This window comes from Monomorium pharaonis, chromosome 2 (genome assembly GCF_013373865.1).
Source record: "Monomorium pharaonis isolate MP-MQ-018 chromosome 2, ASM1337386v2, whole genome shotgun sequence".
Classification (NCBI taxonomy): domain Eukaryota; kingdom Metazoa; phylum Arthropoda; class Insecta; order Hymenoptera; family Formicidae; genus Monomorium; species Monomorium pharaonis.
The window spans coordinates 31,617,234-31,642,766 of NC_050468.1; the positions used below are offsets into that span (position 1 = coordinate 31,617,234).

Sequence of the window (25,533 nt, forward strand, 5' to 3'; positions counted from 1 at the left end):
TCTCTGCATATGTGCGAAAATTTCAACCGCTCGGATTAAACGTCGCGTTAATTTTACGAATCAATTTTAGTGCCGTTGATTAAAGTTTATACGTATCTTCGTTTCTGGATCATTGCAAAGATTGTTTTTAAGGGTGAAATAATAAAATTGAAAGCGAAGGAATTGTTTTTTTTTTTTTTTACTGGTTTCAGATTAATCAAGAGCGATCCGGTCGGCTGCAGCGAGCTCGAAAGAATCGCTCGTCGCACGGGTGCAACGTATTTTGCCACGAACGTTGACCGCGCGCACGTGTCGTCGATCGGGAGTATCCGTTTCTTCCCTAGACAGAGCGTAGAAAAGTCTCTCCGATGGAAACAGAGGGAAAGAAACTGGCGGAATGTTCTATCCTCTATGGGGTCCGGAGATCGGCTTAGTTCACGGCAACCTGCGGCGTTTTCGCCCCCTTTTGCACGAGAGAGAGTGTCTCTCTCTTTCTCTCTCTCTCTCTCTTGCATCTCTTCCCATCGGCGTCTTTTATCCTCTTTCAGTCTGTCATCCTCCCGCCGTAACAACGTTATATATGCCGATGAACAAGGTGAGGTAGCGCAAAAAGTGAAGCGTCGCTTATGCTCGAGCCGTACCGTTTCATCTCTTTTCTGTCTCTTCACTCCATCTCTTTCTCGCCCCGTCACCGTTCCGTTCTTTCGCGGGGGCTCTCTTCCATTCAACGGCCGTTCGCGAGTTCAGTCTTCGTGACGATTTTTCAGAAGAAATCCAAACGCCGTTTAGGGAATCTTGGCGAACGGCCAAGTCCACTCGATGGCCGCGACTATGTTGGTTCCGCTCAGGCACACATATGCTCGCCACGATCGACATATACATATATACACGCGCGACGCGTATATTCCGGATTATATAGAGGAGCGTATCTTTTCGCGGGTTTAGACGTCGTCGCGGTCTCCTCGAAGGCAAATTTATTGTATCGGCGCGCGACCCTGCCAAGAAACGTTTTCAATTACTCACGCACGATGACAAGAATGAATTGTTCAATGAAGGATTTTTTATTTATTGCATTCTCACTTATCTCTGTATTTTTACTGTTGACGCGTTATCTTATATTTTTGTTCTTTAAGAGATAGATTTAGAATGCTTAAATTGACAAAATTTTTTCAATTTGTTATGAATTAAATTGTACTCTTACGAATGATGATGATCTGAATTTTTAATTATATTTATAATAACAAATAAATTTTCTCTTGTACATTTGATACATTTCTGTAATTCTGTGTTAAAACTTCTAGGCAATACTGAAAATAATTCTATTTATACAGATAACACTACAAATATAAAAAATTATTTGAAACAAACGCAAGATCTTAATTCATATTCCTAGAAATAGTCATACGTGGCATTGTCAATGTTATAAAAATATGTTTGTTCATATTGTATCTATCTTTGTAATAAAAATTACTGTCTCGGCTAATACATCGCATTGTGGGTGTGTGCGCATTAAATCTCGAGTCGAGCCATTAATACCAATAACAATCATTCCGTCGAGAAATAAGGCGCGCCGGCTCGGGGATATCGATTCACTAGAGAATGGGAATTGACTGTAACTCTGATAATTGTAACGGGATAAGAAAGAGTCGAATGGATATCTACACTACTGTCCGGAAGTTTTAACACAGAATTACAGAAATGTATTAAGATACAAGGTTATTTATCACGATAAATAAAAGAACATATAGCAATTGAATTTTGTAAATTCACATTCTAAATCTTTTAAAGAACAAAAATAGAAATAAAACGCAAAAATTACGGTAAATACATATACGGAGAAAATACAGTAAATACAGGGCAGAAGTACAGTAAATTTCTTTTCGCAGTTAAAGTGTATTTGTACTTTGCACGCGTGCAGCGAAGCGGACGCTGAAGAACTCAAACAGAATTCGGAGGCAAACCGTTTGCAAACCAGTGGCAAGTAGTCTTGAGCAAAATGAAATGTCCTATCGTCGGATTTGAATGACACAAATAAGCGGAGGGTTAAGCCCCGGAGTATCCGGCATTTATTCATAAAAGACGATATTAAATAGTATATATAGAAAATTGTGCGCTCGGTGCGGTAGGGCGAGAGCGACATATTCCAATTCTTCAAATTCATTTCTTCGAAAGTGAACCTCGAAGCGTGAAACATGGAGGCGAACGTCGTAGGGGCCCACCCCGAGTCTCACCCGGGGGATTATTTTGCGGAATATCACGGAGAGAGAGGCAGAGTCCTTATTATCCCCGTGGCAGCTGCGGATGATCCGTTGCGACAACGGCCAACGGCAATTATGCGGGACATCTTCGTGCACGTCATTCGTCGAATTTCGTCAGGCATGAATTTTTGTCGTGCAACAAGTTGCCCGCTCGCGGCAACTCCCGTCTCGCACAAAGCTACGCTTTTTGGGCGCGCGCGCGCGCGCGCGCGGGGTAGGCCGTGCAGCGGCGCGGATCGCGCGCGCTAGCGAGGCACCAGGGCAACAAGGAACCGCCCGGGCACTAAAAACCCGGAGTTCTTTTAAACCGTTTATTCACGGCTCGGCGAACCGCTCATAATATTTGTCGCGTTTGTCAAAGCTTGCACTTGAAAGAACTAAATCCGGTCGTTCTGGACTACTTTCGACGCGGGATCATCTTCATTGAATTGTACTTCCCCCCCCCCTCCCGTCACACTGGGGACACACTCTCCTACAAATTATCTTAAGTAGTTGGAGCACTACCTGCCGTACGCTCATTTCTCCGGGCTCAATAGGATTCTGATTTCTGTAAAATGAGCTTGTAACAACGTGACGGCCACGCGATATTAAAAATCGCACGAAACGAAAAAGAGAATACAATACGTATAATAGAAAAATTAATGGAACAGCAATATAAAATAAATGTTGCATATATAATTTGTCAAATGCTGTTCATTTATTTCCTTTGCAACGATGAAATGACACGGGAAGTTTTGTTGTGGATTTTTTCGATGCTCGTATCAGATGCATAAAATACATGTGAAATGCTATTATTAGCGTCGTCGTACGACTCGAGCATTGTATCCATCTAGACGTACCCCTGATCGGGCATTTTAAAGTCGATAAATCACAATTAATTAGCGAGACGTAATGATGCGGCATGTCCCCGCAATTGTATGGTATGAGCTAACGCTGTGTTTGTAGGTATGCACGAGTACATATACGTTAGCCGGAGTACGCGTCGAGTACACTCGTTGAGTAGCCGGCATTTAAGCGTATGAATTTATATTGTTCGCGTATTTTCAGCGGGAAAAGAATTACGGGTACAAATTTGTTTCCTACGTTTAAAGAACTCTCCGCCGATTGTTTATAATGATATAAATAACATAGAGTGTTTCTCAGCACTTAACCCTCCAGTGGACACGTTAAAATTGAAAACGTAGAAGGCATAACATCTAGTAGCACAGTGCATTGGCTAATATTGCCTAAACATTGATTATATTGGAAATGTATTGGCTAATGTTTTTCCAATGCAACGTCAATATTGGTCATAAAATATCGGTTCCAAATTAGAATGCAATTAATGTCCAATTAATTTTACATATTGGACATTAATCATTGAATATTGAATCAATATTACTGTTTAGACAAATTGGCTAAATAAGATGCAGCGTCTACGTTACAATATTGAACCAATATTGGGAATATAGCTTTTACATTACTTCCCAATATTGCGCCAATGTTTTGTGCTACTAGAGAAATTACACTCTACGTTATTTTTATGTAAATATTTTGTTATATAAAAAAATAATTTCGTTATTAAATAATTACAGAAAGTGGCAGCATTGTGAAAGATTTGTTTCTATGAAATATAGGAGAAAAAAAGCCTGGAGTGTTAAAATTCACCCTATTGGAGGGTTAATAATCTGCATTATCGGAGTACAACTAGCATGAAATGGAGAATTGCTAATATATTTGATAGACATCGCAAATTTTCTGATGGATAAAGCGAAGGTGGGAGAACCATTTTCCAATAAACGCCTTTTGTGTTTCGGTTTCGGTGCTTTTGAAAGCATCGGAGTAACCGTAATTGTAGCCGCGCGTCCGAGTTGGATAACATAGTCATGAGAGTCGACGGGGCACGACACACTCGAGCAACCGCAAACAGCCCGATTCCTTTTGTCCGGCTGTCCGGACTGAAAATAATGGTTTAACTATTCGATAGGACAGCGGCACCGCGAGAGGGAAAGTAAAGGGGGAGAGGGGGGAGCGAAACGTTGGCGCGCGGAACAAGGAGCACGGCCTCACCGCGCCGCGGTGTGGAGAGGTGTTAATACAGAGGTCGATCTCTGGGAGTCGCCTACTACCAGTTTCATGCAATATGCGCATGTTTAACTGACCAAAGCTCTGTATCACCCGGCCTTGTACCCTCCTTTCCACGGTATGGAGCGTGCACCTCGCCGCTCCGAGAGGCGGACAGGGAGAGGGAGAGGGAGAATTTCGTCTGTCGAAGGCGAGCGCATTGGTATCGTGCCGAGGCTCGTTTTATTTATACGTCGTACTTCAATTCGGTAGCGACCGCTATGGTTCCAACCGGGTTGGGCAACCGAGATAGTTACTGGCGATCTACCGAGTAAATATCGTATTCGCTAAACTTCGTTCTCGTCGGAGGCGGAGAGCGTCGAGAGTTCTCTCCCTCTCTTTCTCTGTCTTCTGTTCGTTCTCTATCTCTAACACGCTCACATGCTATCGCCTATCTGTCAAATAAATATCGTATCTATAATTAATACAATACTCGATCTGTAGACCGGTAAACATAGAATCGAATAAAACTGACACGGTCAATTGGGCATTCACAACTTTATTATAGGATCGGATTAACATATTTTTCCTTGTTTTTTTTTTCGTTACTCTGCTTTTAAAAAAATAAAAATATTTTTTCAGCGCAAATTATTCTAAAACCGCAATATAAGAATGGCGAAAGAAGACTTTCAAGCGGAGCGAATAGAGTCAGGGTATCAGCCGCGCAACTAATTCGGGCGCGCGTTTAATCGAATTTTTGTTAAACCCCCTCCAGAGCAAGCGGCCATAGCCGAGCGACAATTACTACGGGTAACGCCGTACGGGCGAGGGGCGCGCTGATTCCGGTACGTCAAAGATGGGTATTTGTATACTTTAGCCCGTGTGTACTTGCCGTGGCTGGTGAGTCGAGTTCTATAGACCCAGGGGAGGAGGATGGGTGGACAGCCGGGCCAGGCCGTCGGTAGCGGGACGTTCGGGTCAACTTTGTTTGCATTGGCCGTGCATGTTCTGTCGACTAGGGGGAAGACCGCTTCTTGATGCAAACTGCCCATTTGCAACTACAATCATCTCCACGTCGAATCGCGCCGTGGTCCTACCAGGGTCCAACCTGCCCAGGTCAGCAGCACCAGTCCACGCCATCGCCACGGCCGGTGGACCTATCCCCGATTGGCGCGGGCATATAACGCGGAGGGCGGCGGGGATGTGTCTAGTGTATAAACCGACTACATACTCTGGTGCAACGGTGCTTCAGTTGCTGCATAACAGAGTGAAAACAACAACCGACCGGGAACCAAAGGCTACACCAACGGACCGAACGATCATGTTAACCATTCTCCCTGGCGTTTTCGTACCTCGAGATAGAGCCGGGATCGCTACGTGAATTCAACACCGATCCGAGTCTCACCTCCCTCGCTTCTGCGTTTTGATGTCTCTCTCTCTCTCTCTCTCTCTTTTATATTATTCGATTCGCCGTGGTTTTTCGAGCGCACTGTTATTTCGCTTTTCTGCCCAAAGGCGATGGACCGATCGCGATAGACCGACGTGAGTTTCGTTCGAGCACTGCTATCTTGCACAAGTGATATGAAATTCGTCGGTAGTAGTCGATAGAATTGTTGTGCTCTGAAAAACGTGTACTTCATTTCCGTGTACTTTATTTTACGGAAAATAATTTAGTTGTCATTTCGCAAATTATTTATAGCTTCGTAGTGTTTAGAAAAGGAAAGATGTAATGTTCATTCGTGAAAAAAATACATTTAGGAGAATTATTATCAAAGGTAAACAAAGAAATTTTTTACGATATATAGCAAAATTCTTCTCACAAAGAAGCGTTTAGATTTCGCGGGAATAAGTCAACAGGAAAATATAAATTCCTAGAAAAATGTTCGGAACGCGAATCTTCCCTATTCATCTAGATTTCGTCGCGACGTCTTTCTGGTTGCCGTTTGCCGCCTGCTAAGAAGACCGAGACGTGTTTCACCTGTTGCACGAGTAGTCCAGGTAGCGATCCCCAGAAAGCAGCACGTCGACACGGCGGCGATCCCGACGGCCGAAAATGGCACGGACTCCGACTGAGTGGCATATAATAACGCGCTTCTGGATACGCGGCTCTCGGATGCCGGTGCGCGTCCTCATTAGGGGATATGATAGATGCGGCGGCAGATAGTAGCCGCATGCCTCCTACAATATATATTCGTCGGAGAGGAAAAAGGCTCGAAAGAGAACGAGAAGGAAGGAGGACCGATCCCCTTCCACCTCAAGTCCGAACTCCGATCGGCGCGGACGGTCCTTCTCGGCGCTCCTTCCTCCCCGCGACTTCTCGCGGGACTACCGGTCGGGGATGGCAGAGGCAACGGCAATACGATTCCGCATCCACGAGAACGTCGACATTTCCATAATATTCAAATGTATAAAAGCACGCGGGACCGAAGCCGTTGGAGAATGAAAAAGGTAGAGACAACGTCCACCGAAGAAAAGAGATTCGTCGATACGAGGAGGACAGAGGCACACGGAGGGAAGAAGGAAGGGAGGAAGGACAGAGACAGAGAGAGAGAGAGAGAGAGAGAGAGAGAAAGAGAAAGACAGAAGGGACAGAACGGAAGTAGAAAGGGAGAGGACGACAGAGAGCGAGAAGGAGCGGGGCGAGGGGGGAAAGAAGAAATGAGTAGAGAGCGCTAGAAGTGAAAGAACGAGCGCGGGAAAGGGAGGGGAACGTGGCGGGCACGAAGTGGCGAAGAGGAATTGGGAGGTGCGGTGCGGCATACGCGACGTGGTATGCCGTGGCTCTTCGGCGAGGCCATGCTGCGGTACCACGGGGCCTCGGCGCGGCGCGGCGCGACGCGGCTCGGCTCGGCTCGGCTCGGCACGACGCGACGCGGCGCGGTGTGCCACGCCGTGGTGTTGCCGGCTGACATATTTATCGGCGGCCACGCCACCTGCAACCGGCTCCGCGGCATCCGTACAGAGCGGTGTTTTGCCCATTTGTATCCCCGATTCGCCGCCCGGCCAATCCAACGACAGCCCAGTTTATCCGTTCTCGCTCTATCGCGCTTCTCTTTACCTCCTTTCCTCTCCCGTCGCACTCTCACACCTTTCTTTCGTCTCGTCTCTTCGCCTCCTCCTCCTCCTCCTCCTCCTCCTCCTCTTCCTTTTTCTACCGCGCTTTCTGTCTGCGCGCCCGCTATCGCCGTCCGCGCAATGCCGCTAAAGCGACTGAGGGTTGTTCTTTCCGACACCGAACAGCTGGGGACCACAGCTAAAGAGATGACATATTAGCTGTTGGCTACCAGCCATGGCGACAATCCTTTTACGATATTTTCCTCCGTATTATAATTCTCATACAAAGCGAGAATCGGTACGAAGCAATTTGTTAAGCTTTGAAATTAGATGACAAACTACGAGGAAGTTAATCGGTAGCCAAATATTTGAAATAATCGACGAAATTAAAAGAATCAGTAAATTATTTATGATCTTGTCAAACGCATGTAGTGATATATATTCTGGTTTTTTTAATAATTCGTAAACAAAAGTAGCAGAAACGAATTTTTTTTAGAAATAAATTATTAATTCTTTATTTCGTAAATTATTGATCAGGAAATTTCTTTTCTACTGGCGTCATTTATCAAAAGATAAAATAGCATAAAATGATAAAAAATGTTTTACATTAAAATTATATTTTGATACTTTTTATAAGTGTGATGGATCGCGCTTCAACTGGTTAAAAAGTAAGTCATTACGAGACAGTAGAATACGCAAGAACGAGGCTGACAATGCGCGTATAAATAAATGGATTAGTTGCGCGAAGGTTAATCCGTTTTTCCAGTGCGAGCAACGGGAAGATGATGTACCGCATACCTGTATGTCGCGCAGCCACGACATTTACTGTGCGCACCGTTAGTATCAGTGACGATCATAAATTTCAGTGCATTCGAGCAGTTATAATTCTCCTGTCCCCGATATATGTGTGTATCCTTTTTCTCTTCTCAGTCAGGCGAAGGAACGGTATACTATGACGTATGTATATATCTCGCGGCCCTAAACGGCCCATTGTTCGCGACATCATCTTGACGAATTTGTACATAACGGCAGCACTCGGACTTTATATCCATGGCTTTAACGATGGCAAAAGGAGAAATTGTTCCGACAAAGAAACGGATAACAGTTCTAAAAAAAAAAACTTGCGCAAATTTATTTTTAATTGTTTTGCATTAAAGTTTCTTCTTTTTTTCCATCTTTGTCTGTGTCTTGAATTTAATTAATAAAATTTAAATTTTTTTTTTAATTTTCTCAGAAATATATGTTTATCAATATTATTATATCTTAATAGAATATATCATGTCACATTGTATTGAAAAACATGTTATGTTCAGTTATTTTTGGAAATGCGGAAGAGATAAAAGACTATCGTAAATAAGCGTGCTATGGATCATCAGACTGACTGTTGTCAGTCTGATACAATACATTAAATTTCATAGAAATAAGTGAAATATCAATGAGTAGAAAAAAATAAATAAAAAAATGAAAATACGATAAAATGTCTGGGGCGCAATCATTCCCCCGGTTTAAGAATTAGTCTTAGTAAAAATAATAAATATTAAGCGCACTGCTATAAATGTAATCAAAAATGGTAACAGCACATATACATGCGTACTATAAATCTGATTTTACAAACGATCATCAATCTAAACGGATTACTTTGAGCTGGCCAGCACGGGGATGCCGCGACTAAATTCCCTTTCTTCTTTATTCAAAGCCGCCCGAAGCGGATATTGTTTGATTCTAAAATAATAGCTCACCATAACATGAAGGATCCCATGGAATTTCGCGATTCCCATCCTTCTCGAATGGTCCACCGGCCAAATCTTCCTCCCCAAACTCGGCAGCTAAAGTTGCTCGTTCCTGTGTGTGCCTACCTATTATTTTTAATGCTTTAACGTATACCGTGAATTGTTGTACCTGGAGAGAAAGAAAGAGAGAGAGAGAGAGAGGAAGAGAGAGGCGGAAGAAAGGTGGAGGGAAAGAGCGAAAGAGCAAGAGAAAGAAGGGATGGAAAGGAAAAATAAAATGGAGAGAATGTTCGGATGTCGAACCTGGCGCGGATTTACGGGGCGCTTTGTAACACCGCCTTCCTCAATTCAGCAATATACCTAGCCTCTTCCCCTTTTCGTTCCACGTGACTCTCACTCTCCCACGAGAGGGGAACACGAGAGGAAGGATCTGCCAACGACCGTACGTGTATCTTTGCTGCCTTCATGCTCATTAACCCTTTCTACCCGCAAACTAAATACTTTCGCCTTCCGAGGTTGGCTTCCCTCGCCTTAAGCGAACCGGAATTTTCACGCTTTATGTTTCATGTCTTCTATTGAGTCACGATTATACACGATTATTCGTGACTATGCGCGGGGACCACAAGTACATTCATGTCTATCTTGCACTCACCATCTTGATTTATAAATCCTCCAAAATCGTAAATTGCCTCAAAATATTTTGATAACATTTGACATAAACAGGTGTAAAAATGTTTGTTTATTATTAGTAATATGGTATAATTCAATAATGTATAAATTAAAGGAATATTCTTTTTTGAATTTGAAAAATATTACATTTTAAGAATTCTTTTTTTTTTTTAGTAAAGTATAGGGACAATTAAAATACAACTTTTGTACATATTTATTAATTTTTGTAAATAGAATTTTCTATTATTACAGACTATCCAGTGGATAATACATAAATTAACGATTGTAAATTTCTTCGCGGATTGAAAGTCACTGATTAATCTATCATAAAAACATAAAAGTTTTTAAATTTATATGAAGTGAATCATGCAGCAACTGAATAAAAAATTGAAAATTGATAAAATGACGGGCTTTTAAAGATTAAAATAATAAAATAATGACCTATTCGCCCATATACTTAAATTGTGTATATAAAATAACGTTTGGGGCATTTTGTCAATTAATTTTAATTTTTAATATTAATTTTAGTTTAATTTAAGAAAATTTTTTATTCTTATAGTTTAGTAGACTCAATCTCAGTCACTTCCGCGGAGGGAATTTACAGTCCTCAATTTATACATTCTTTACTGCGATAGTAAAAGATTTCATCTTAACGACTTCAATATTTTTATATAAAACCATGTCTTTTTCGGATTTAAGTAGTAATATCCTTAAAACATCCCTTGTTAATGCGCGTATTTGTATTGAATCGTTACATCTTTCTTTTATATAATTTTAATAATGCATTATATTCCATATCTTTTGTCTCTTCTAAGAAATATCCTTTGCGGTAATAAGAACGTGCGACAATGCTTACCGATAAAAGGACCTGATCGGTGTTTCTTTACAATTTCTAAGTGGTCGCGCTTGATATGTCCTTTATAACAGATATGAGAGAAACGTTCGTGCTCGACGCCTGTCGCAACGCTTGGCGTTCGCGTACATATCACTTGCAAGGACAGTTGCAGTTTTTCGCCATAAATGGAACTGGAGCACGCGCCATATGGGAGACGTTTATGGATTACAAAATCGCAACGGAGCCTAACCAGATTTGAAACCGCTTCTACATAAGCAGAGGCCTCGCCTCGTGAAAAACATTGGTCGTACCAACTCTTACCACGCGCTTGTCTCTGGAATCCAGAAGTGTAATGACACGAGTAATTGGGCCTTAGAAACGGAATCTCTGAAACCGTTTTTATTATACCGGTAAAAAAAATTTGCCTCGCAGGCGGCTCTTTTGTTAGTAACTAATGTGCATTCTTCGCGATGTGCGCGACTTGAGGGAAGACGCTGCTGTATTTCTTTTTCCTCAAAATAAATTGCAGTTTTATTGAAACAAAAGCACGTCGATTTCCAGATACGTGCAAATAAATAAGTTTTACTCGACAGCAATCGAATACTCTCTAAATCGGAATCAATGTATTATTCACTGAAAGACACCGAATAGTCTGATTTCAGTGCTATTTTTACAATTATATTAATCAGTAATATATCCACTGTCTCTCAGTGATAACGTACTAGTCAGTGTAGGAAATATCCTCTTCTTTAATCGGAATCACTGAAAGTGACTGAATAATCGCTGATGATCACAATTATAAGTATGGCACTGTAAATTAGTAAGACTTCATTGATTGAGAAAATAAAATCAATAGTTGTAATATTTATGTGCGTGCTTTCTTTCCGCGTTAGATTCGCATCGTTAAGTTTCTCTATTTTGAATATTTATTGCAATTCCGTTTGTTAAAAATATTACAGCACAAGGAGCATAACTCCCTCGGTGTATTATGGATCGCATCCTGAATCTCCAATCTCGATTAATTCCGGTCAATTATATACCTTCGACAAATAAATGGATGATTCTTGAATGCAGCTGCCTCCACGGTGAGCTGTCTCAAGAGGCCTCATTAACTGCAGTCTGTTCAATTATATAATAATAAGCTAATAATAATTGCATTGCCGTTGCATCGGTTCATTGGACGACGAGAGTAGACGAATAAATTAAGGACTAACTTCCCTCTTACAATACCCTCATCCAGACTGCATGATGCATTGCATCAGATCTGATCTCGAATATATTTTTTGACCACTTCAATACAGCAACAGTTATACGCGCGTGCATGCGGCACGAGCATATTACAAAGCATCTTGCATCGTAAATAAAATTTATTGATTTAAAAACTTACATTTTTTTTGGGGGGGGGAGGAGGGATTCGTACTCAATGACTAAGTGACCGGTGATTTAAATGTTACGTCTAAGCTGTGCGCTGCGATGCGGGTATAAACTTACGATTTTTAACAGATAAATATATCTCTGACCTGAATCTTCCGTTGCGGAAATGAAAAAAGCTCTCATAGGACAATCTTAGAAAACACTATCTTCACTCTCGGTAAAAGATCAATTATATAAATGGCAATGCTACTTTGATTTACATGTACTACATGCACGATTCTCGTGCATTGTAATTTTTTATGCGACCACATACTTTGATTTACAACGTCACCCATGGTATTTCCATAATTTATGTGAAAATACGCCGCCGCCGCCGCGATTTATGGATTTCAATGTTCACGATTACGATGAATATAGATGCTCCTCCTGATCGTTCGAGATTGCAAGTCTCTCGTAGAGAGACATTCACGTAATTAATTGTTACCTAAGAAATCTTATTACGACATTAAATAGGAAGAATAAAGTTAGTACCGATAAATAAATATGTAACTATAATTCATATTGATTCATTAATCATAAACAAATAAATCTTCATTAACGCTATCCATTATGCGGTATTACCGACAAGTAGCGATCAAAAATAATCGTCGTAGATATTTTATATCAATTTTCTTCACCGAGCCCCGATGACTCTTATGGAAAATTTACGATTTTTAATATGCCGGCCTATAGGCAGCCAGTCCAGCGGGAGTGATTTATACAACGGCATTTGTTAACGGCCTTTGTCTATTTGCAATTCATGTACCATCAGCATCGGGACGTTTATCACCTTCATAAACTTCGATCCCACTGACGCAAAACACATTTATCATCATATCGTTGATTTCATAATGTTGCGTTGAGAAGGTAACGTTACATGAGCGCGCGCGCCTAGACTTCTTTAATCGCGTAGATCAAGCCGGTCTCATTAAGCTGTATTTAGCGTTGTCGATGCAGGCTCCCAATAGAGACAGAAATCTTTTATAACCTCGTGAGCAGTATTCCCAGTATTAGGACTCATGCGGCATTACACGTATGCGAGTGACCTCGAAATCAGATTTTCCTTTCTGACAATTAATATTTATTGTGTGTGTTTTTATATACTTGCGTAAAACGATTAAGATTAGAAATGATGGAATCGCAATTGCAAATAGAGCGATCGGGAATATTTAACTCATCTCATAGAGATTAACTGTTTCTGAATTCAAAAGAGATAATTACTAAAACGATATTAACGAGCGACATTAGTCATTTATTTAATTACGGTAGCAATGAAACGTTTGCGTAAATGTTTGAGATAATTAAAGTTGCACACAGTTTTTGTTTTTTCATAGATATTTCACAGACGTTTCTCTTATACTTATATTGTTCTTATTAATAAACGCAATTGTGACGATCGGCAATCGTCATTGTCGATTAAATGAAATAACAAGTAGAAATTCAAGCGGTGTGAATCTAACTTTAAGTCCGTGACTTGTATCGGTGATACGATTGATTTGCGAACCCCTATAGAATCATGAAGTCATACATACTCACACAACGCACACGATCGATGCAAGAAAATGATATAAACGATCTCCCTCGCGGTGGCAAGCGGATACCGCGGCAGTCAAACGTTAACCGTGGTAGCATGTGAACGGTTATGCTAATTTCTACGTCTCAACGTTAATATCGAATATTTATGATCGTTCAACGTATGAATTACGTTTATTACTTTCACCTACCTGATATACCGATAGTTCAAGACTGCGCGTGCTGGTTGTATCGAAACTGTTACGAAACTACTGCAGCTCGTATCGGTATAGACGAAGCCTTGCTTCACATGCCTTTCATCCTTCCATTACGCTTATTGATTGGGTCGATGCTCTCGAATTATTTGTTATTAATTACCTATATGTTATTTGTTTTAATATAACAGAATCAACGTTAAAAATAAAAGAAGGTTTGAGAAATCTGCGACATCTGCTTCACATAATTGCGTTCACGAACATGCATATTATTTGTTGAAAAATATTACTGGACCAAGAGTCTTTTCCAGGATTATTTATTATTCGAGCTAATTTGAGCAACATCGATGTCTCTAAAAAAGAGAGAAGCCAATGTAATAATAATGTAAAATACATGCCGATTATCATTTATATAATAGTTTTTAGTACAAGAACTGTTTCAAAATAAGATCTTACGAGATACTATTCAAAAACGTGCACTATAAACTTTCTTAAAGAATTTTTATTTTTTTTCCACAATAAATTGTTATCAGTTTATATTAATATAATAAAAATACAATAGAGTATATTTCTACTTTTAAGTTTTTTGTAATTGTATTTTATTTTTTAATAAATTTTTTGTTATAATAAGAGCCCAAATAAGAATTTTTCATTAATTTAATTGTTATTGCAGATTATTAAAAATAATACACTCATGCTTCAATTTATGCGTTATTTTTATATAGGCAAATTTTTTATACGAAAAATAATCCCTGTGTTTAAACACTACTTTTTATATGCGGCATCATTTTTTGATGGTCTTTTTTTATACGGTCATAAAATATACTTCTATAATATTTTTCAAAATTTTTCTATGTTAGTAAGTCAAAAATTCTTATTTGACTGTATTTATTACAGATATCTTTTTTTTAATGGCACTACAGTCCAAGTTGGTCCCGGATCTTCTCTTTACGTATATCTCTACGTATATCTGTGGTGCGCACGTAGGTTGTACACAGATATACAGGATCTACAGTTTAACGTCGGCTCCGAATGGCTAAGATAGAGAGATTTCGAGACATAGAATACTCTTGATGGCCTGCCATTCCATCGAAGAGGAGAACGAGGGTATAAATTTTTTCGGCTCTGCCTGGAATCTGTCTCTCTTTTGGTTGACTTTATTGACAATGACAACGAGTGGGATTCATTTAATTTTCATTTTCATAATTATACATTTTTGTGCAAACATGTGGAATTAACATTTTTACAACATATGTACATAGAGAAAATTTTGTAATAAAAATTGCTACGGTTAATAATAAGCGCGGACCAAGAAAAAAATTATGAACATTTTTACTAGGTTTTTCATCAAATTATTATAATATGTTTGCACTACTATTTCTTCTTATAGTCTGCAGCTATTATCATACCAATTTTTACTATAAAATTTTTTTTTGTGTAGATTTTTATCTTTTACACTTCTTTCTCGTATATACAGATTTTACTTACACGATTCTCAACTGCGTAAAAAACCACGTGCAACAGATACTCGGCGTAAATCAGAAATAAGTGTAATTTGAAATGTTTTTACGATCAATTTAATGTACTAATAATTACAACTAAAATAACTAAATTAGATTAAACTACGAATTGTCATAAAATTCAGAAAATTGCCAATTTGAAGAAAACTATTTTTAAAGTTTGGAATTTATTGTTCCTAGTTGATTTTCTTATTTGACAAGAAAACTGTTAAATCACTAAGCCGTTTAATAAAAAGATAAAAATTCGTAAATCTTCCTCCGCGTTTCCGGGATATTTCGCCAGGCGGTCAGGAGTGGGCGCGGTTATTTTTTAACATTCTGCACCTTTATTCGAGTCAAACATCGGACGGAGACGCCTGAGAGAGCCGAAACTTTTCCAATTTAAAGTTTTCGCCGGCCCTGACTTTCACGCTGCTGCAGACCAAACGGGTATCTTTATTGCACTCAACAACGTTGCGAACCTCCCCGCCGCACTCAGGATACTCTAACACTATACCCGCTAAACCCGTACATGGAATTCGTGTTTGTGTAAACACACGTCCTATCACCATTTTTCTTTTCGACCCTTTCTCACAAAGCTTTATCGAACGTCATTACTGTATACGTAAACCTGCGGTGACCTTTCGGTGCCAATGGGTATTAATTAACTTCTCAGCTAATGGCATAGAAAACACTTCCAAGTCTACCAATTGTTAGTAAGGGAAGTCATCCTTCGCTGTACTTATTTATGAAAAAATATTTTGATTATAACGACTTTTGATAATTGCTTGATAAATTATTACTGTAAGAAATATTTGTTTCATAATATTCATAATATTCATATCGTTTTGGGAGAAAATTCTGCAACGCGATTTTCGCGATCAGTTATTTCTGTCCGTCATTCTCAGTGTGAAAGCGGCTTAAGAACCGATGGTTAAGCTTTTCTGGTAATTAAGTGCGGCTTATGTCGGCACTGCGAGGGTGGCTGTGGTAACCTTAGAGGTTAATAACTCAGGGGAGGTTGGCCGCCCCGTGTGCAACTGGCGAATATGATATTGTTATGGGGTCTGCAGGGTCTATGGGGGTCCGGACTGCCATGGGCATGAAAGAGGAAGAGAGAAAAGGAGAGAGAGAGAGAGAGAGAGAGAATAAGTCGGGGTAAAACGAGAGAATGAGAGAGGTACCAGGTACCTAGCACCAACCGTGCTGTGAACTCTACACCAGCTGATTAGGCTCGTGCCAGGCGTTATTAATCCGCTAACTCACCCCCACCTGACCTCTAACGAGCAGAACTATCTGCGCTACACGTGCATACGTCGTTACGGTTCTCCGCCACTGGTTCTCACGTGCGGATACGAGCTCCTTAAATGAACTTTGACTTCCCTTTCGATTAACTTTGACTTTGATCAAAGTGACTGCTTCAACAAATGCGTCTATTAAAATCCATTTTATATGACTGTTTTAACTTACTATCAGTTGAGGCAAATTATATTTTTTAAGTATAATGTTTATAATGTATAAATTTCTTTGGTTTTTATTAATTTGTTAATATCTAATTTCGAAATAGGTATGTAAAAAAAATATACAAAAATGTTATAAAACATTTTGCGACAAAAATTACATTTGTAAGAGAAGCGTGAATCTTCGAAAAATGAGATACGCAATAAAATACCGTAGAAAAGTATACAGTATAAATTATAAAATACTTTCTTATTTATAACATATTATAACATATTTTATTCACACGCACAATATGAGTACTTTTATAAAATGTACTTTAATTATTATTTTACACAAATATTTTTTAATTTACAGATTAAATAGTTATAAATTAATATGCAGTGAGTTTATTAAATAACAGAGCAACGAATTTATAAAGGGAGAACCACTGCCGAAGAATGCGTTGTGCGCGGCCGATGTAATATTAGCAATGAAGACCTTATAATCACCTGCCCTTTGCGCGTGACTGTAATGAAGATATCTGCTGGATATATACAATTATCAAACAATACACTTCTTTAACTTATCGCACTACAGCATTTTAAAAATTATAGGGTAAATGCAGCTAAAATGGGCTACTAATAACTCAAATAGGGGCTTATTAAAAAACAAAGCACTGCATTCAAGTATCAAAGGCTGAAAATTGCAGTTGTTGCATAATATGCTACAATTAATATATACATATATATAGAGCATCATCGCACTATGTGCGACAGCTTATTTTTATTGCTTTTGAAGGTATCACAGCATTGTCTTATATGTATATAATTGTGCAATGTGTATAAAATTTCCACAAACCTAAAATAAACGTTCTATTTTCCATAGACACTTTCAATAATGTTATATTGTTTAAAGTAAAAATATAAAATATGTTTAATTATATTTTGATCAATTTACATAAATAAACACTTTATTGTATTATTTACTATTCTTGGAATTTGACTTTATATTATATCTCATTTTTAGGCTGCTTTTTAATTTTCTTGTTGTACATCAAAGTTGGATTTCAATTTTTGAAAAATTTTTTTTTAATTGAACGTTATTGTTAACATGTTTTCTAAGAAGTTTTGGATAAATTATAATTCTTAATGTATATTTATATCGGAGAAAATGTGAAAATGGGTATTTTATATTATAGTTTATATCTTACTCCTTTTAAAATCATATATATATATATTTGTATAATATGAATCCTAATTATCCGTTTTTATACAAAATATAAATATACACGAATACATTAAATATTATTAAATTTTTAGAATACTTTTTTCATTTATAATATCATATTTTTGAGCATAATTGTTATACAAATAATTAATCTTTGGTTTAAAACTTTTAAATTGTGTAGAACATCATGGAGTAACATTTCGCCCTCCGGATCTCTGATGGCTCGGGGGCGCGAGATGCCGGATTCGAACGGTATTGATTTGCGTGGTCAATGATATTGAGTTTCTGGTGAAAATATTGCTGGTCGATAGTGTTCTGCTTTATGAGGTGTGTAATGACACCGTACGGGAACAGAAAACCCAGAGGAGACGTAAAAACGGCACAACGTATGCAGTTTCACCGAGCGACGCGAGAGAGAGAGAGAGAGAGAGAGAGAGAGAGAGAGAGAGAGAGAGAGAGAGAGAGAGAGAGAGAGAGAGAGAGAGAGAGAGAGAGAGAGAGAGAGAGAGAGAGAGAGAGAGAGAGAGAGAGAGAGAGAGAGAGAGAAACTGAAAATGGAATGTCGAGTAAGCGAGAAATGGAGAAAAAGAGAGATTGGGAGAGAGAGAGAGCTAGGTTATTGGACGAGCAGCAATCATAAAATTTCCACCCTCCTGTACGAGGGATACCGCGGGTCGAATTTGACTGCGACACGTACACGCAGGCGGGCACCACACGCGCGTGTATGTAGATATGTAAGGGATCGCCGGGGTTATAAAATGTTCTGCAAACTAGATATGTTGTCAGCAGTTTACATAAGGCTGCCACCCACGCGTGTCCGTCCGTTCGCCGCGGTCGAATTTAAGGTGCGCTGTATTCTTAATCGTGAATTTACATTTACATTTACACGGGATTTTCGTTGGCTCGGCATTTTCAGCGCGTTAGGCATTAACTTTTCCTATCTTAAAGTATGTATGAATTCAATTTTCGGTTACGACGCGCTGCCGTATAATTTATACGCTGCCCGCGAGAGAAGCTGTACATATATGTGCGCGCTCGTGTGTGTGTGTGTGTATATGCGTGTATGTCCGTACGTATTTGTGAATCAGGACTCTACATTATATTAACGATTAAAATCGTATAATACTTCTTTCACACGTAGCGTATGTAGATATCGATTACACAAAGATATTAAAACGCGGATACTTAAAAAAAAAACTACACCGAGCATACGTTTTCAAGTAACGGAAAAAAAAAATCTTACAGCTACGTAAAACCTCCACATTTATGTTTTTGTAAGTGTGACATTATTCCGAACTATCTTAAAGCCTTATCTTTATTACGGGGGACATTTCGATAATGTGTTTCTGGTGAAAAAGAAAAGTCTGACTCGCTTTCAACACATTTTGCGCCTCATAAGAATATTGTCATAAACTAAGAGAAACATGAATATTATTTGTATAATAACGTCACGAGCTATTCTTTTTTTTTTTTTTTTGCTATCTACGGTGGCTTTGTGCGCCTCGTTAAGATAAACCGACGTTATGAAATTCTTTCGTAGCCGTGGACACTCGCGAATCCATATCTGATATGTCAGAGTTATGCGTTATTGCCCGCGGTCTCCCTGCTCCGTCTGCGAATGCGATTCGATATCGCATACCTATTCCTGACGGGGAAAAAATCCGGCTGCTACTACGCGTATGCTGTGCTACTGCCAACGGCATTGCATAAACATTAGGAATGTATCTTCGATCTCCGGCGACCGTAAGATAGTAGCACGACACCCACGTTCCTGAAATCGAAAAAACCCAATGGACGCCTCACCGTTTGACCGTTACCACGTCCGCGAGAGACAACGGGAACGTGAAGGGAATATAATACGAACGGCGCGCGCGGGATTATGGACATAATCGGCCGTCGACTCTAGCAAAATGTATATACGCGAACGTTTCAGTTTTCTAAGAACTGTTAATTCGAATATGGATAATTCCTTCGAGAGTAACACGCGATTATTTTGTTTCGAAATAGTCAGAGTTAAGCACTTCAAGCTAATGAAAACAAATGATTCCTTATAAAATCTTTCAATAGAATGTAATAGCGTGAAATGCGTTCCATGGTGATACTTCTTTGAATTTAATTTTGTTTAAATATAGTTCAAAAATTTAGAGGGACTTTAATTTTAATTTATATAAGAGAGTTTAAAAGATATTTATGTGCTTGAAAGTTGTTTATGCTTTATTTTATTATAAAAATATAGAGAAAAGTTATCAGTACTAATATATTACTTTGTTTTTAGATTATATTTTTCAAATAAAAGCTAAAAATAAAAAATGAAAACTTAAAAATATCTTCTATCGGATGATATAGCTGTTTTTATCATATTGTTTTATATTTTAATAATTAATGTTTTCGCAACGTCCTAAAATTAGCATAGTTGATAATAATGATAATAATGGCAGATATGACTTTGTAGTGAAAGAGATAAATTATAAAATAAATCGATGAATTAAGTAATAAAATATATTTCTATTGAAAATATAAAATTTATAAAATAAAATAAAGAGACTAAAATTGAATATTATAAGAATAAAATATATTATTAAAAATAAGTCCAAAATAAGAACTAAAAAATGAAAATAAACAATTTATTTGAAATAAAATAAATTAAGTTATATGTAAAGTGATATAATATTATCAATAAAACTGACTGTTATTAACATTGTTAAATTATACAACTTTCACAAGAATATCATGCAATTTTTATTTTTGAAAAATTTGTTTCTATAGCAAACTTTATGCAAAAAAAAATTTGAAGGTATAAACCATTGGTTTTTATTTCTTTAATTATCTGAACAGAATCTATCATGTGTGTTTTTATCAGTGTTAACAAAATGCAATGTTTAGTTTTCTAAAAATAAAAGGATATCACGTTAGACCTATATTAGTATTATTTCTTCCAGGAATAAAGTGCATTTTGTTCAATGTACCTTTCTGTAATTACAGGGCATTCGTGGGCATGCACTTTTAATTTACTCTTTATCTCAGTACCGTGCACGATTACCGATGAATATATTCGTATACGTAGATCGTAGGGATGAACGCAGTCACGCATACACATATATGATTTTGAAAGATCGAAATGACGCGGACAATGAAGCATGGGCGCTCACGTTTCCTAACAACACTCGCCCAATTTCACTCAAACAGAAGCCGATTAATTCACGGCGTCCAATTTAATCCGTTCTCCCGATCGACGACGAGGAAGGCCGATGGAAAAGCATCGTAGTTATCGCGGGACCCTTCGTCTCCCCACAGCCTCAGTATGGGGCACGGGAGGTTTCCATACGCCGATCCATTATACATATTTTAAACTGTCAATCTCTCCACGGCGATTGCCATTCGGATTGGCCGCGCGGATTAGGCGGAAAGGGTCAGGTTGGATTGCCGTAGGGACAACAATGAGACCCTACAAAAGACACGGAATATTAGGGAGCAACGTAGACTATCGACAGACTGCCCTTCCGTTCAGCAACCTCGTCATCACCGGCTCTTGCTTCAACTTCGATTTCCTTTCCTCAGTCCGGTCTTCCTTTCTCCGCGCCTCGTCATTAATGCGTATCAAATCGCGCGGAGTGAATCTTTGATGATGCGTGACATGCGACGACCGGAGAGCGAGCGCGACTTCTTCGAGTACAAATTTAAACAGCAGAAGAAGACCGCAATATCATTTTTTTGAGTAATACAGGATTTATTTTATATCTGTATATATCTATTTTTTTTATCTCGATGATCTTTCGTTTTGTCCTTCGTCAGATTATTTGAAAAAATGGATCAAATACATAAAAAAGTTTTACATTTAAATTAAAAAAAAAATGCAGTCATTTCCGCTTACATAATTTCTACTGTACAAAGTAATATTTAAATATTGTTAGTTTCTTTAAAAATAATACTTTAGAGTAATGTTTTTAAATTAAATTATGGTTAAATATTTGGTTTGTTTGTTATTGGTCGATTGAAAGAAACTATTTACGAAATTCTGCAACGAATGTACAAAATGGACGAACAAATGTACTTCACCTGCATAGTGCAGAGAGCACGAATGCTGTTTCACGCTCACGCATAGCTGGCTCGGTTTCGCAGTCATCTCACCGATCTGCCCTAAGTCAGAGTGACTCCGAGTCTCTTATACGTGCGTGAGATCACGCGCCAGCTCGCTCTCTGCATTTATGCCTAAGGCCCTGAAGGCTTCCATGCTTTTTTTTCTCTCTCTATTCTTTTTGCACGCCCGCTCTTCCTGCTCGCACTCAAATGGAATCGTTTTCTTGTCACGCACAGCCCTTAAAGTTAATTTAAAACTGGAGCGTTATTATTTAGATGAGTGGGTTTAGCGCTAAAAGCAGCTCATTTTGATAATCGTTATCACACGAATTGTGCACGAAGAATAGAAGCGATTTATACGTTTATCTTCCTAGAGAAAATCTGTTAAAAATTCTTAACATAAAGTAGAAATTTTGATATATCTTCATATAAATGTTCTTGGTTAAATTTAATAAAAATATATTGAAAAAAAGAGTTTAATAATAATAATTAAGCTTTGATGAAATAACTTCAATTATAAATGTTTAATTAATATAATATTTAGTAATTATATTGATAGTAACTGAACATAATAATAGTAACCACCTGGTCAATAAATATTATTAAATATTTATTTTGGTTATATCAATTAACTATTTAATTAAAATGATTTTAAAGTTTATCATTTAGATCTGTTTAGTATTAAATTAAATTTTTTTACAGCGTATGATATTGGAAATGGACCACTAATGATATAAATCTTAACTTCATTTCATGCTTACAATTTTAGTGGATAAAAGTAACCACAAAGGAATTAATGAAGAATATATAAATTTTAGAAATTAAAAAAAAATTTAATTGCGTACAACATATGTCACGTGTCTCGTAATCTTCGTAGGCGGTTCGAACTTAAGACGTCTCAATAGCGCCAACAGCGAAATAACACTTTGCATCGTGTCATCATCATCATTATCATCATCGATATCGCTTAGCTACGACTAGCGCCCACTTTACCGGTGGCTGTCATTGATGGATCTCTCTCCGGGGGCTTCGTGCCGATCATTAATAATTCATCTGTCATCATCCTCCGTAGCTGCCGTAATAATAATAGCGGGACTGTCAGTAGCAACCGGGTAACAACCGACGGTGTTCATATCTGAGAATCGAATCCTAAAACTCTTGTCGTCCACCGCGAATTCAATCTTCAGCAGCCTTCTCCGCTTCACTTATTTGCATATAAAGGCATTCCTTCGCTTTACGAACTCTCGCGGTCGTCGTAATCGCGTAACTGTAAGTCCTTGTTGATAGAGCCTGCCAATATTCTGGCGGTCACGATTTGCCGATGCGCATGGAATATAACTTTCTATCGATTCTTCGGCTACATATTAATGTCTCCTGTAATTTTATTTCTTCGCTGCATAATTTACGTGAGGATTTATACAAAGGTTCTCTATAAAAATCATATTGTAATACATGTTTACGATACATATTTATGATACGACTGCTTGTCGTGCGTAGTTTGAGTCGAACTGCAGATAACGCCAATCGCATAAATAATAAGTGGGTAATACAAACAACACAGAATATATTACCTTTCTGTCTCGTAATTCATAATGTTTACCTCGCTAACAATTCATATGAGGTATGTATGTGTATGTGTAAGGGTCTTTCTGGAAACATGATATTCTTTGAAAAATAAATCAACGAGTTTCAAGCGGTACAATTTTCATATCACCGTATTGTTTATTGCATCATACGTACTTGTGTTGTGCGAGACACGAATATATAGAATTTTAATGGAATATAATTTATAGCTATTTTACATTGAAAATAACCGCTGTCGCGGTATCTTTTTCTTCGATAACACAATCGGTGTTTATACTCTAAAACTGAAAAAAAAGAGTTTAGTTTAATAATAATCAAGCTTTAGTGAAATAATTCCAATAGAATGTTCAGTTAGTATAAGTAAATATTTAGTAATATTTAATATAATTATGTTAATGATAATCAAACATAATAATAGTAACCAATTGTATTCCTAAAAATTATATATTTTTTTAAGTAATTTAATTATATTAATTATATAAATCAAACATTTAAGTAAAATTATTTTATAAAAACTTAGTTCAATGATTAATTTTAATAAAATCGGTCGGCATATAGCGCGCTTTTAATTTCAAGGTTTGAGGGTTTTGGATATATTTAACTGGGAAACTTTGTCGCGTTTAATTAATCATAAAAAATTTAAATTTGGGATTCGAGCGGCAATTTACGAAATCATTCATAAATCGATGATAATTATTGCGCCATGTCAGCCGGTCGTGATGTTTCGATGTTACGTGATCCTCCGTAACCTGGCTTTACATAATTGCGACGGGTGTGATAGTTCGGTCAGCGTAGGTTCGTCAATAACTCGGATGCTATTAACATTCCCGTCCCGCCGAGTTAAGTCAGGTTAGTTACCAGGTTAACCTTACAAAACTGCTCGGGTCAGTCTTGAACAAGCCTGTAGGTCGGTAAGTATGTGGAAAGACCTCTCGCGGCCTCCGGGCGATGAAGCCGCCCATGAATTTCGGCTAATGAGAACATTTGGAGATACGTCAGTTCCAGTATGCTAATGGCTATACAGATGCCGATACAATTTCAAGATGAATCTGTCTCCATCTTTCTTCCTCTTTCTCTCTCTCGCTTGCCCGATGGTTACCCCCTCTCCCCCCCCCCCCAACATCTTCCCATCTACCTCCCTGTACTGCCGAACCGTTCCTATATTATAGCTGTCCACTGTATATCTCTACTTTAGCTATATTTTTCGTAGGGACAACGGTCCAATGCATATACCTTATGCAAATAAATGTATATTCTCCCTCTAATTAAACGCGGCCGGTCGTTAAAAAACTGTCGCACGTGCAATGAAGTCTTTCAGCTGCAACGAGTGATCGATAGTACCTTCATTTCTGATATCCTCTTGGCACCTTGAAATATTGGGGAGGATATCATTACAGAGAAACTGAAACAATGCAGGCACATATTGAGCACTTTTGTTTTAGGATTCCAACCATTTCAATTGTGTTCCAACTGTATCGCTGCTTTTGTTATTGTATTAAAATAAATAACAAATAGAAAGCGTCGTGTATTAAAAATATTTTAATATTAAGTTAAGATTATTATATAAACATAAGTAAATGTATGGAACTAAATAGAGAAGCAACATTAGAATCTTAGATAATCACAGAAATGTCATTAAATAAAATAATCAATCAGTTTTCAAGATTCTTGCTTTTATTTTGTGTATATTAAAATTTTTACTTAAATAATGATAAAAAAAGAAGTTTATTTATATTTTAAAAAGTACCAATTATCAACTTTCTGCTTAAAGTGACAGTAATTAGAACAGTTTACCCTATAGTAAAAAATAAATAAACAAATAATATTTTTTATTCATTTTAAACTCTTCTTCGAAAATCAGTGAATCACGGATTACGTAATGTAGATTTTGATTACAAAATTATAAAATAAGCAGTTTAAGAAAGTTTGGACTATTAAAATTCAAATGTTTCTTATCTAAGTAATTGAAATCTTATATGTAAAATGTAGTAAATAAAA

At 37.9% G+C, this 25,533-nt stretch overlaps 1 protein-coding gene and 1 long non-coding RNA gene across 2 annotated transcripts in view; one reads left to right on the forward strand and one right to left on the reverse strand.

Annotated features, from left to right (window-relative positions):
• Positions 1-25,533, reverse strand: part of LOC105839254 (homeotic protein spalt-major) — a 296,514-nt gene that overhangs the window by 104,479 nt on the left and 166,502 nt on the right. The gene's annotated exons all lie outside the window — the stretch shown is intronic.
• Positions 9,942-15,017, forward strand: LOC114254769. Its single transcript, XR_003626089.2, has 2 exons — positions 9,942-13,780; positions 14,606-15,017. It is a non-coding gene; the product is annotated as an uncharacterized LOC114254769 (long non-coding RNA).